The sequence below is a fragment of the Mirounga angustirostris genome, unplaced genomic scaffold, assembly GCF_029215605.1.
Source record: "Mirounga angustirostris isolate CCGP_5_RB_7025 unplaced genomic scaffold, mMirAng1.0.hap1 SCAF_11, whole genome shotgun sequence".
NCBI lineage: Eukaryota > Metazoa > Chordata > Mammalia > Carnivora > Phocidae > Mirounga > Mirounga angustirostris.
In genome coordinates this window covers 99,824,541-99,830,540 of record NW_026991719.1, presented here as the reverse complement: position 1 = coordinate 99,830,540, position 6,000 = coordinate 99,824,541, and positions in this window count along the sequence as shown.

Here is a 6,000-nt window from a genome sequence, read left to right as displayed (position 1 = left end):
AACAAATCCACAATTATATGGTCAATTAATCTTTGATAAAGGAGGCAAAAATATGCAATGGAAAAAAGATAGTCTCTCCAACAAATGGAGTTGGGAAAACTGGACAGCAACATGCAAAAGAAAGAAACCGGATCACTTTATTACAGCATACACAAAATAAACTCAACATGGATTTAAGACCTAAATATAAGACCTGAAACCATAAAAATCCTAGAAGAGTGGACGGGCAGTAATTTCTCTGACATTAGCCACAGCAACATCTTTTTAGATATGTCTCCTGAGGCAAGGGAAACAAAAGCAAAAATAAACTATTGGGACTACATCAAAATAAAAATCTTTTGCACAGAAAAGGAAATCCAATCAATAAAACTAATAAGCAACCTATGGAATGGGAGAAGATCTCTGTAAATGACATATCTAATAAAGGGTCAGTATCCAAACTATATAAAGAACTTATAAAACTCAGTACTCAAAAAACAAATAATCCATTTAAAAATGGGCAGAAGACATGAACAGATATTTCTCCAAAGAAGACATCCAGATGGCCAACAGACACATGAAAAGATGCTCAACATCACTTTCCATCAGGGAAATGCAAATCAAAACTACAATGAGATATCACCTCACACCTGTCAGAATGGCTAAAATCAACAACACAAGAAACAATAGGTATTGGTGAAGATGTGGAGAAAAAGGAACCGTCATGTGTTCTTGGTGGGAATGCAAACTGGAGCAGGCACTCTGGAAAAGAGTATGGAAAAAGTTAAAAAATAGAAGTACCCTAGATCCAGCAATTGCACTACTGGGTATTTACCCAAAGAATACAAAAACACTAATTCAAAGGGATCCACGCACCCCCTAGGTTTATAGCAACAATTACTTACAAAAGCCAAACTATGGAAACAGCCCAAATGCACATTAGTAGATGAATGGATAAAAAAGAGGTGCATACGATGCAATATTATGCAGCCATAAAAAAGAATGATAGCTTGCCATTTGCAAGGACATGGATGAATCTAGAGAGTATAAGGCTAGGCAAAATAAGCCCATCAGAGAAAGACAAATACCATATGATTTCACTCATATGTGGAATTTAAGAAACAAAACAGCAAACAAAAGGGGAAAAAGAGACAAACCAAATAACAGACTCTTATATACAGATGGTTACCAGTGGAGAGGTGGAATGGGTGAAACAGGTGAAGGGGATTAAGAGTACACTTATCTTGATGAGCACTGAGTAATCTGTGGAACTGTTGAATCACTATATTGTACACCTGAAACTAATATGATGCTGTATGCTAACTATACTGGAATTTAAATAAAAATTTAATTTAATTTAAAAACCAGAAATACTACTGATGACAGTGGTGATGATGATGTCCTTAACTCTCTAGCTCCAATATAACTCAGGCTGACATTTCTTAAGAGAAGCTCATTTAGAGAAGCAACTCCATAGCAATATTTCTCAATTATTGTCTTGTCATTCCAGATAGAATAATATTATTTTCACATAGAGTAAAAGGAAAGGACTTCTCACTGCCAGAGCTGAACAGTCCAGGGCTCTGGCTGCCCCAGGCCTCTCCTGCTCTGCTGAATGTTGGGAGTGGTCTTAGCACACCTGTAACCCTTGCACATGGGTTGGAAATTTCTCTCATCTAGATGACAGCTAACAAAGATCATCTTCCTGATTCAGACCCACAGAGTAGTTCTCCTAGGCATCTCCTATTGCCACACATCTTAAAACCCCTTAGATCTAACTTTTAATAAGTTGAAAATGTCTTCAGTTTACTAAGTTTAGCTGAAGTGGCTTTGTCTTTTGTTTCCATTAAGTGCTGTGTTTATTGGTATCTTGAAGGACTTTGAGAACCCTATGTAAATACTTTGCTATCCTAATTTCATAGAGATGATGCTGCAAGCTCCCCACTCTATCAGAAGGATAGATGGTCTGAGTTATTCTCCTAGGGATAGGATGGGTTTTCTCTGATCCAGCTGTTCTTTCTCTGTCTAAGGGACTCATGAGACACTGGGTGGGACTGGGAATCCAGTCTATTAAGACAGAAAAATCAGCTATTCTTTGCTCATGCTGTCTCCTCTGGCAAAAGCCTCTCTTCTTTTCTCCATCCTGGAAATAGCTATTCTAAACTTAGGCCCAGCTTCCTCCAAGAAACCGTCTCGAAGATCTACTGTACTATGTATGTTCTATCACAGCATTTATTACACCATGTAGTAGACATCTTTCACTGAGGCCCTCTATGCTGTGATCCGCAAAGGGGTAGGGACTCCTAGGACTGGCTCCCCAGTGGCTGGTTCATGGAGAAAAAGTTTGTTGAATAAAATCTTGAATATATGAACTGACCCATATGAAGATCAGAGTTCACAACTTCAGGCTTATTTATTGTGTGTCAGGTGCTTTCTACATATTACCTCACATAATCTTCCCAACAAGATGAGGTATCTTTAGCTCCATCTTACAAGAAGCTTAACAGAAGGGATGTTAAGTGACTTGCTAAAAGAAAGTGGCCAAACCAAGGTTCCAAACCCAGCTTTGACAGACTTCAAATCTATTGCTTTTATCCACTGGACCTCAGTATTTTTTTCGAATTGTCCATTTCTAAATAATCCATTGGTACAGAGAAGATCCTTTTAACAATAACAAAAAAGGAATTCTATACATTGTGGTTTGGTATTTGGGGGCCACTAATATTTCTGAGAGTCTATGATTTTTAGAAACTATTTGGACTGTAGCCATTCTATGACTGCAGCATTATCAAGTGAGATCAGCTCATGCCTGTACTTTTGAAAAATGAGATTTCATAAGTGATGTTACTCAGAGACTCAAAAAAGAAAAGACACCCACAACCAACTTCAAGCTAGAGCTCTAAACTATTATTACTATAAACTGTTATTATTGAAATATCTCCATTTCCAACTCTACTCAGGAAACTGCTTTAAGCTCAACATTCAGGATGTGTTCCTGAAATATGGGTAATAGTTTTCAAGAACTACCTGCTGTTATCAGTATTATTATGCTGGGAATTATTAATGCTTATCATAATGGTCTCACTTTAAATGTGAAGGGTGAATTAATGATGGTAAACCCATGGTGAGAGGCTGCCTACTGTATGCTTTACATACAGACATTGTTAATACATTTGTCTAAGGCTGCAATGAGCTAGGCATGTGGAATCCTAAGATTTTCTCAGCTGATGGCGTCTCCAAATTGTCAAATTATGCGGCTGTCTTAGTTGCTGGTTATAGGCTGTGGGTAGTGAGGTAGAGGTTTATGAGTTTAGTTCCCTACCCAGGCCATTTGCTGAACTGGGTTCTGGAGCTCAGGTAAGGTTTCTTTCTAAAGTCCACCTACCCAGGGAGCACAGAGGGCTCCCATGGACCTTTGATGAGAAGGACTGCAGAGATCACTCATGTTCAGGGTACATAAAGCTCAGTTCCACTAAAACCTGCACACAAACACACACACATACATACAACTCCTCCTGAGTTCCTACCATATGTAAAACCCTATGTGGGCAATTTATAAATAAAACATCCAGTTTATAAATAAAAACATATAGGATCTTCCTTGTCCTCAAATAGCTTATAATCCAGTCCATGAGGAAGATCTAGATTTAAATAATTGTAACGTAAGATGAAATGTGGAAAGCTCCATAACAGAGGTAAAAAGTTAGATGCTATGGGATTATAAGGGGAAAAGAGAGAAATTTGCATTGAGGCTTTTTAAGGTGGCTATGTGGTTGAGGTGGGATTTTAGGGAAGCTTGGAAGATGAGTGTGCATTTGAAACATGTCTTTGAGGGAAGAGAGACTTACACAGGATAGTCTAAGCAGAGAGAGCAATGTAAATGTATGAAATTCTGTGGTAAAGGTTGGATCAGCTTTGGAAAATACCAAGGGGAATGATAATTTAGGTTTAGAAGGGGGTTGAATTGGTAAAGGACTTTGAAGGCAAGATTACTGGGTAAAGGGGTTTGAAATTTTCAATTTGTCACTGTTGCGTCTATGCGTACTTCTAGACCAGGGAGTTGCTCTGTTACATCTATGAAACTGGAACAAGCTAAAGGACAGGTAGAACAGGTGGAGGGTGGAACCGGTGAGCTTTGTTTGGTAATTATTATTCTAGTTTGGACAAGAAATAATAAGGGGTACAACCGAAAGGCATTAGTAGAGTTTCAAGCTCTGGTGGCTTGGGAGGGTGGTGAGACCATTAACTGAAAAGAAGAAACATAGGAAGAGGGAGAAAGGTGAGATCGCCAAGCTTGACATCCAGCAACAAATAGAAATTCAGGACTCGGGTTTAGTTGAAGTTAAGGTCAGAGTCATAAATTTGGGGCTCATCCACACAGAGCGAGCTCTCGTGGCTGCGGTAGTAGATGTGATTGCCTCAGAGGAGTGGGCTCAGTAGGAAGGGGAATGTGTCAGGGCTAGAACCTTGGCAAGTATCCATTGAAGGGATTGACAGAGAGGAGCTTGTAGTATAAGAGATATCTCTCTAGGCAGCAGCAACAGAATGCAATTTTACAGTGACCAAGAGGAGAAAAATTTAAGACAGAGTAGTGGTCAATAACACACACACACACACACACATACACACGCACATGCACACACATAGCAGACAGGGCCAGTAAGATGAAACTTGAGAAAATAACATTAGAATTGACATTTTGGAAGTTATAGGTGACCTTTAAAAGAGTAGTTTTAGTATAGTGGTAAGTCTACAGCTGGAAGGAAGTAGGAAAGAGGAAAGTGGGATGCAGAGGGAGGCAATAGGTAAAATGGCTTGTTGCTAGGCATCCTTTCCTCTAGTCCTTGCAACAACCCCAGGAAATATGTAGTAGGATCCCTGTTTTGCAAAGAGAGAAACAAATCCCACAGACAACACTTCCTAATGTTTGTTGAACATTCTCTCTGTGCCAGGCACTGCACGAAGCATTTTACCTAGCTTACCACATTTGCTGTGCAGAGCTTTCATTGAGATAAATGCTATTGGTATCTCTTACAGATGAGAAACTAAGATTTAAAGAGTGTAGGTATTTTGCTTAAGATCTATTTGTTAGTAAATGTTAGAGCCAGAATTTAAACCTAGTTTTGCCTCCTGCCAGAGCCTGACCTGAGATAATTTACCCAAGATACAATGATAGTCTGACTCAAATACATGTCTTCTTGTATAGAGTGTAGCATGGCAGTTTTTCAGGACAACGAAAATGGATTAGGCCCAGGATTAGGTGGTGTCTCTCAAGGAGAGCACAGTCTAGTTGAATAAGGATTTTAGGGCCTAGACATAGGAAAAAATGGTGGCTCTGGGGTTATTAGTACTTTATCTTGGGACAAAAATCAAGAGGACTCTGTACTTTATGGTTTACCCAGGTGATTAAGAGCACAGAAATTGAATCCACATTATTTGGGTACAAAGCCCAGCTCCAGCACTTCCTAGCTGAATGACATGAATCAATAAATATAAAATATAAAATCACTTAGAACAGTGCCTGACACATAGAAAGGGCTGATTAAGTGTTATGGATGTTTTGTGGGTCAATGGGGTCCTGCTTTTTAGCTTCTTATAATGCTTCAGTCAGATTATTTCCAGGTTTCTTCCTCTGAGGAAAAAGGGAGATGGATTTTTCAGCCCTAATTTCACTTGTACATTCACTAACTTATTCAACAAATACCTAATGAGTACCTGTTTTGTACCAGCCACTGTGTTAGGCACTACGAATAGAAGAGTGAATACAAGTCAAAAACTAATGATGTGGGGCGCCTGGGTGGCTCAGTTGGTTAAGCAACTGCCTTCGGCTCAGGTCATGATCCTGGAGTCCCGGGATCGAGTCCCGCATCGGGCTCCCTGCTCGGCGAGGAGCCTGCTTCTCCCTCTGACCCTCCCCCCGTCATGTACTCTCTCGCTCTCATTCTCACTCTCTCAAATAAATAAATAAATCTTAAAAAAAAAAACTAATGATGTAATGTATGGTGATTAACATAACATAAT